This window comes from Panthera onca, chromosome D1 (assembly GCF_046562875.1).
Source record: "Panthera onca isolate mPanOnc1 chromosome D1, mPanOnc1 haplotype 2, whole genome shotgun sequence".
Classification (NCBI taxonomy): Eukaryota; Metazoa; Chordata; class Mammalia; order Carnivora; family Felidae; genus Panthera; species Panthera onca.
Genome location: NC_138348.1, coordinates 10279774 through 10287462, shown reverse-complemented (window position 1 = coordinate 10287462; position 7689 = coordinate 10279774). Strand labels below are relative to the sequence as shown.

Genomic DNA, 7689 nt, shown 5'->3' with positions numbered 1-7689 from the left:
CCCCTGTGACACCTGGCGTGTCCTCTGGGGGAGGTGGCCCTCGCACAGGGCTCGCTCTGCCCCCACCGGCCTTGCTGTCTCCTCCACCTCCTCCTTGCCCCCTCCCTCCCTGCCTCCCCTCCTCCTTGGCCCCCTCTGGCTCTGGCTCCCTGCTCGGCTGAGGCCGCCTCCGACCAGCTTTGTGCTTCTTGAGAAATTCTGGGCTCTTCTCGCTTCCCCTTTCTCTGGCCAGGCTGGGTCACATGGTGCTGGGGGTGCTTGGGAGAAATGAAAGCCTGGGTCACAGGGTCTCTGCCGGCCTGGCTTTCTAAAAACCTCCCTCCTTCTCCAGACCACTCTTCCCACCCCCACCTCGGGAGCCCGGGAGCCCGGAGGACTCTTTTCCATCTTTCACTTTCGCTTCTTCCCTGGAACCCACTTTGGCTGCATCCTCTTTCAGTCACTATCCAAAGCTACAGTGAGGGAACTACCAAAGCCATTTGCGTCATGTGGTCCCCACCCCTGCCCCCGCCCACTTTACAGATGCAGAGACCAGAGACCCAGAGGGAGGACCTGTAGGCAGAGAGGGTGGGGATTACCAGCTCGGCTCGTGCTAACTGAACCAAGGGTGAACCACTGTAGGGGCTCGTGAGTGACAGGGGAAGCTCTCGGAATGCAATTCAGATTGTGTAACTGCCATCAGGAGGAAGGAAGCGGGGACACCTTCAGGAAGCATGTGGTGCCACAGAGGGCCCACGAGTGAGTCGAGATTTAGAGTGGTCTGGACCTCAGACCAAATCCAAACCGGGCCTCAGCACGGCCTGCTCAGAGACCTGCGATGCACTGAGATTAAGAGCTGGCCCTCAGGTGCAGCCTAAAAGCCCAGAGAGTTCTCACTCCCGCCCTCCTCCAATCTCACAACAGCCCCGGGGACCTTCTTTCCATTCCCCCCAACTGCTGAGCTCTGCTTCCTGCCAGAACTGCTCTCCCTCCGGAGCTCTGCATGGCCGGCCTCTTCTCTTTATTTGGATTTCAGCTGAAATGTCTCCTCTTCATAGAGACCTTCCTGACGGTCCTCAGTAGTTGCCTGCTGGATCCCCAGCACCCTCCATCTGTCACACCGTCTTGTTTTCCTGTCTTCAGAGCACAGAATACTTGTTCCATTACTGGTTTATTGTCTTCCCCAATAGAGTAGAAGTTCCATTCGGTCAAGGACATTGTCTTTTTTTTTTTTAAAGAATTAATTAAAAAAAATTTTTTTTAAATGTTCGTTCATTTTTGAGAGAGACAGAGAGCATGAGTGGGTGAGGGGCAGAGAGAGAGAGAGAGGAAGACACAACTTGAAGCAGGCTCCAGGCTCCGAGCTGTCAGCACCGAGCCCGACGCGGGCCTCGAACCCATGCACCACGAGATCACGACCTGAGCCGAAGTCCGACGCTTAACGGACTGAGCCACCCAGGCGCCCTGGATGCTTCCAAGTTTGGGCCATTATGAATAAAGCTGCTTTGAGCATCTTTAAGCAGGTTTTCACGTGGATGTCATTTTTCAACTCCTTTGGGTAAATCCCAAAGAGCGCGATTGCTGGATCATATGGTAAGAGTATGCAGAGTTGTGCGAGAAACTTGCCAAACTGTCTTCGAAAGCGGCTGTGCCGTTTTGCATTCTCCCCGGGGATGAAGGGGAGCTCCTGTTGCTCCCAGTTCTTGCTGGCGTTTGGTATTGCCAGTGTTCTGGATTTTGGCCATTTTAATGGGCGTGTAGTGGCATCTCATTGTTGCTTTGATTTGCATTTCCCTGATGACAGGATCTGAAGCGCCTTTTCCTGTGCTTGCTGGCTTGCTTGCTTTTTATTTTTTTTAAAAGACTATTCATTTATTTTGAGAGAGACAGAGACAGCGTGAGTTGGGAGGGGCAGAGAGAGGGGGAGAGAGGGAGAGAGAAAGAGAGAGAATCCCAAGCAGGCTTCGCACTGTCAGCGCAGAGCCTGACATGGGGCTCAAACTCCCGAAACCATGAGATCGTGACCTGAGCTGAAACCAAGAGTTGGACACTGAACCAACTGAACCCCCCCCAGGCGCCTCTCATATGCTTATTTCTGATCTGTTTCTCTTTGGCAAAATGTCTGTTAAGGTCCTTGGATTTTTTTTTTTAATCAGGTTGCTTGTTTTCTCATTGTTGAGTTTTAAGAGTTCTTGGTATATTTTGGACAACAGTCCTGCATCAGATGTGTCTTTTGCAAATATTTTCCCCCACACTGTGATTGTCGTCTAATTCTCTTGATGTGGTCTTGCACAGAGCGGAAGCTGTTGGTTTGATGAAATCCAGCTTATCAATGATTTATTCTGTGGATCGCATCTTTGGCGTTGCATCTAAAAAGTCATCACCATACTCGAGGTCATGCAGGCTTTCTCCTGTTATCTTCCGGGAATGTCATAGTCTTGTGTTTTACATTTAAGCCTATGATCCATTTTGAGTTAATTTTTGTGAAGTACGTAAAGTGTGCGTCTGGATTCATTTTTTAAATGTTTATTTATTATTTATCTCGAGAGAGACCGAGAGAGGGAGAGAGAGAATTCCAAGTAGACTCCCCACTATCGGCACAGAGCCCGACGCGGGACTCGAACTCACAAATCGTGAGATCATGACGCGAGCTGAAATCAAGAGTCGGCCACTTAACCTCCTGAGCTTGCCTAGTCTTTCACTGTTTTATTCCCCGTGAGTGTCTAGTGTTTGGCCCCTAGTAGGTGCTCAATAAACACTGGTTGAATGGAGGAATGGAAAGAGGCTCCCAAGCCAAGATTTGTAAGAATAGCATCAGAAAGGCTGAAAGCCAAAGTAAACAGCTGTAGATGGCCACCGAAGACTGGGTTCTTAAGCTTCCTATCAGGCGACAAGCCACGCTGGGATGGATGGACAAGTCCACACAGGGTAAGGTGTGATGCAGGGTGGCAGAGAAAAGACAGCGCTCTTCACCCGGGATTCTCTTTCAGCCCCTGCGGTCAGGGACAGGTGCTTTGGATGGGGCGGCCAGACCCCGGGGTCTCCTAGCCTCTTCCCGAGGCTCCAGTGAAGCTGCCTCTGCCTCTACGTGGAGGAAGCTTGGGATCGTCAGGGTGTGATGAGAAAGCGCATGTCACATCAGACTCAGCTGTGACCTTTCTTGGCAAGGTCACTAGGGTGGCGGATCTGACAAGCATCAGCCCCAGGGGGCTGAGCTTTGCAGACGAGAGTACTGATCTGCTGTCAGTGACCTTCAGGCACTGGAGGATGAAGGGCAAGTCCCCCGCAAGCAATGTGGCCAGCAGAGAAGAGCCAAGAGAAGGAAGCATCAAAGAAGAGACAGGTGAAGTTTCTTCCTTTCTGTCCAGTCCCTGCTCCCGAGGTGCCTGGGGGCCAGGAACTGGGGAGTGGGGGTGGGGTGACTAGAGAAGGTCCCGGGACCTGCTTACTTAGGGAGACCGTGGGGACAAACTGCTTCTTGCAGGCAGAGGAAGCAGCATTCTGAACAGAGACATGACTGTCACCTGAACACGGGTTAAACATCGATCACCCGTGTTTAAGGGAGCTGGAGAGTAGACTTTCAGTACTGAGGAGACCCAGAGCTGGCGGCCCATGACCATGACCCACAAACAGAGGCAGCTGGGTCCAGAGAGAATTTGGCCACATGGCGTGAAGTTTTTGTCTTTGTTTCCATTATTGTTTTTTCATTCAAAACGTTTTTAAAAATTATTTATCTCCTGGGGCGCCTGGGTGGCTCAGTCGGTTAAGCGTCGGACTCCGGCTCAGGTCATGATCTCACAGTCCGTGGGTTCGAGCCCTGCATCAGGCTCTGTGCAGACAGCTCAGAGCCTGGAGCCTGCTTTGGATTCTGTGTCTCCCTCTTTCTGTGCCCCTCCCCCGCTCATGCTCTGTCTCACTGTGTCTCTCAAAAATAAATAAATGCTCAAAAAATTTTTTGAAAAAATAAAATAATTTTAATTATCTCCTTTAAACATTAAGAAATGTTCGTGTGGGGGATCCTGGGTGGCTCAGTCGGTTGAGGGTCCAACTTCAGCTCAAGTCATGATCTCATGGTTCATGAGTTCGAGCCCCGCATAGGCTCTTTGCTGTCAGCTCAGAGCCTGCTTCAGATCCTCTGTACCCTGCCCCCCGTTCTCTGCCCCTTCCCTGCTCTCTCTCTCTCAAAAATAAATAAACATTAAAAAAAAAAAAAAAAAGAAATGTTCACGTGAAAATCTAGATTTCCAGCTACTTTTGAAATCGGGGGGGGGGGGGGGTGGCAGGGGGTCTGGGAACTCTGGGCTGGCACCCTTACACGGAGCCGAGTAGCAGCCGCCCCGTCTAGTAGGACATGTGCTGAAGTGGCCCTGTAGACGCCTCCTTCAGAGCTGGTGAAATGAGTCTTTTCGCCTACACATTTGCTACCGCTGAGTTCGAGAAACGCAAGGGCTGTCCTGGGAGCGAGCTAGGGACGTCTGCTGGCAGTGGCTTCTCCTCGATCCTCTGGACAGCACCCTGCAGGGCCAGCGAGAGGTGCCAGGCTGTGGGAAGTCCCTACCTAACCCCTCAGGCCCCCAGCCTCACCTTCTAAATTACTTGTCACCGGGCAGTGACACCTAGATCTCGCTCCTAGTTTCCAGGTACCGTTTCTCAGTAACGCCCCAGGGCCGTCCTGTCACATGGCCCACAGACCGCAGGGTCTCTGTCAACAGTGTACAGGTACAGCCTCTCCCTGCAAGTTCGTTAAGGATGGCCACGGCGTGGCCCCTGAAGTGGCACCGGCTGATCTCCCAGGTCTACCCAAGTCCTGCCTCGAACATGTGGGACAACGTGGGTTTCTCTTATACGTGGCCAACCTACTCCCTGTACTTGTAGGGGCTCCTGGGCTTGGAGATAGGGGGAAACCACGACATAGAGCCGCTTGGACGAAAGCTATGACAGCCATGGAGTGGAAAGGGACCTAGCAGAGGGAGGGACAAGGACAGCCCAGGGCAACCCCGCACCACTGTGCAGGTGGCCGTCCGCGGCAGTCTTCTGTGCCAAGGGCGGCCAGTCCGGGCACATGCTGGTGTGTGCAGGTGGCCGGGAACTGCACATCCGGGTGGCTGAAATGTCCGTGCTGGACCCCCGTGCTTGAGGAGGCGGGCGGCCGCACGCGCAGTGCCCTTCCTCGGCCGTGTTGTTGCAGGACACGGCTGTTCTGTTTCATTCCAGGGAAGCCGGGTGCCTTTAAAGGCGAGGAACAGAGCAGACACCTTTCCAAGCCTATGAGGCCAGAATGAATGAGCAGGACACTCCCAGGGCCCCAGCAGAATGTGGGGCATGACTGTGGACGGGCCGCAGGGGGAGATGGCAGTAGGGGACGTGTTCCACATTGCCTTCCCTGCCCCCTTAGCAGCCAGGAGTGAGAACATCCGCAGATTGGGGATGGCCGTGGGGTGGTAATGTGCCACCAGCGATCGTTGTTACATATTATTTCCTTTTACTAAATGCCCACGCCCACCAACCTTTTAGAAAAATGGCTGGCCGGCATGCCTGCCGTTGTTCCAGAATCCCCGAGGGTCCTGCCCCCAAGTCATTGGTCTTGCCTGGCAACTGTCTCTCGTGTCCACCCACTTCTGTCCCATCCAGGAAGCCATCCTGCCCTGCCTGGACCACCGCAGCAGCACCTTTCAGTGCACGGACCACTGAGGACAGAGTGCTTGAAACCCTGCGGTGGGAGGGGGGGGGTCCCCCGTTGTCCAAACTCCTCAGTCCCTTCCCCTGCCAGTCCCTGAGCCTTATCCCTGGCATCTCCCTCTCCGTACCTCCTGCTCCCATGATGCCGCGCGGCCGCTGTCAGCTTCCAGTCCTGTCTGTCATCTGGAACTTGCCACAGGCTGCTCCCCCAGCCTATTGCCTCCCATGACTAACGAATCCTGCTCCCCCAGGACTTGACTGAGCTGTCACCTCTTCCGAGAAGTCTCCCCCGGTTTCCCATGTTCAGGTTAGCCCCCAGAGTCCCCTGCAGGGACTCATGTCACAAAGGCCTTGCTTACTTAGCTATTTCCCCCACTGGACCAGTACCGTCTGAGGACAGGGGTTGTGTCTTCATCTGTGTCCCAGGGCCTGCCACCGTGCTGGGCGTAGAGTAGGTCTACCCTCCCCAAGGGGATCCACCCTGAGGCTGGATGCCCGACAAAAGGCCTTGTCTTGACCTCTCGAGAGCTAAGTGATCTTCATCGAGTCCCTTAACCTCTTCGGTTTCTTTATCTGCAAAATGGAGAATGAAAATACTTAACCGTACGGGTTTTTCTTCGAGTATCCAAATGAGATAACCCAGCCCGGCGGCTGGCATATCGTAAGAGCTCAGGAAATGTCTGCACCTTAATGAACTAATAAATAAATAAAAACAAATGTGTAGAGATCGTTTACTATGTGCTGAGTGCTGTTCACGGGGCTGAGGATACAACAGGGAAGCAAATGGAGACAGTGGGGATGCTCCAGTGCTGGGGGAGACAGACAGGGAGCAGGCGAAGAGAAGGGAGTCAGAACGGGGTGCATTTAATGTCACATGTAACAAAGGCTGCAGTGAAACATAAAGTTGCAGCAAGACACAGGGATGACAGTGGAGGCTTCTTAGACGGGGTAGAAAATAATAATTTATTATAAAGTCTTTTCTCAACCTTGCCACTATTGACGCTTCGGACCAGATGCTTCTTTGCTGCGGGGCCTGTCCTATGCATTGGGGGGGGGGGGTAGTTAGCAGTATCCCTGGCCTCTGTCAACAAGATGCTAGCTGTCCTCCTCCCCCTCAGTTGTAACAATCAAACTGTCCCCGGACATTACCAAACATCTCCTGGTTGAGAACTGCCAATATGCAAATGTCTGCGGTTAAAGGGTATGGCGGGCTGATGGGTGGCCCCCCCCCAAATGTGTCCACATCCTAATCCCTGGAATCTATGAATATTGTCTGATATGACAAAAGATGTCAGCAAATTAAGGATCTTGAGAGGGGGTGCTTATCCTGGGTTATCCCGGTGGCCCTAAATGCCATCGACAAGTGTCCTCGTAAGAGCAGGGCGGAGGGAGGTGAGACAGGGCCACACAGAAAAGAAGGCACTGGGAAGACAGAGGCTGAGAGTGGAATGATGTGGCCACAAATCCAGGAATGCCAAGGAACTCCTGCCACCATGAGACAGGGAGGGGGCAAGGGACAGACTTTGTTTTTTGTGTTTTTTTTAATGTTTGTATTTACTTTTGAGAGAGAGACAGAGACAGAGTGCAAGCGAGGAGGGGCAGAGAGAGGGAGACACAGGATCCGAAGCAGGCTCCAGGCTCTAAGCTGTCAGCACAGAGTCCGATGCAGGGCTTGAACCCACGAATGGCGAGATCAGAGATCATGATCTGAGCCAAGTCGGACATTTAACTAACTGAGCCACCCAGGCACCCAAGGGACACACTTTGTGAGGGCCTCTGGAGGGAGTGCGTCCCTACCAACGTCTTGATGTCAGACTCCTGGCCTCCTGAACCGTGAGAGCATACATTTCTGTTGTCTGTCACCTGATTTGTGGTCCTTTGTTAACAGCAGCCCCAGGAAACGAAAACAGAGGACATACATCATCAGTGAGTGTTTCTCAACATCGAATGTTCTAATCTAAGGTTCAAGTTGCCACATGGAGAATTTATGAAAGGGGTTGCTGATGTTGGATGAGGGTGATCTCATTTGCA

At 52.8% G+C, this 7689-nt stretch overlaps 1 long non-coding RNA gene across 1 annotated transcript; it reads left to right on the top strand.

Moving 5' to 3' along the window:
* The first annotated feature begins 98 nt into the window (after positions 1-98).
* Positions 99-6375, top strand: LOC132661848 (uncharacterized). Its single transcript, XR_009602433.3, has 2 exons — positions 99-3322; positions 3464-6375. It is a non-coding gene; the product is annotated as an uncharacterized LOC132661848 (long non-coding RNA).
* Positions 6376-7689: the final 1314 nt, after the last annotated feature.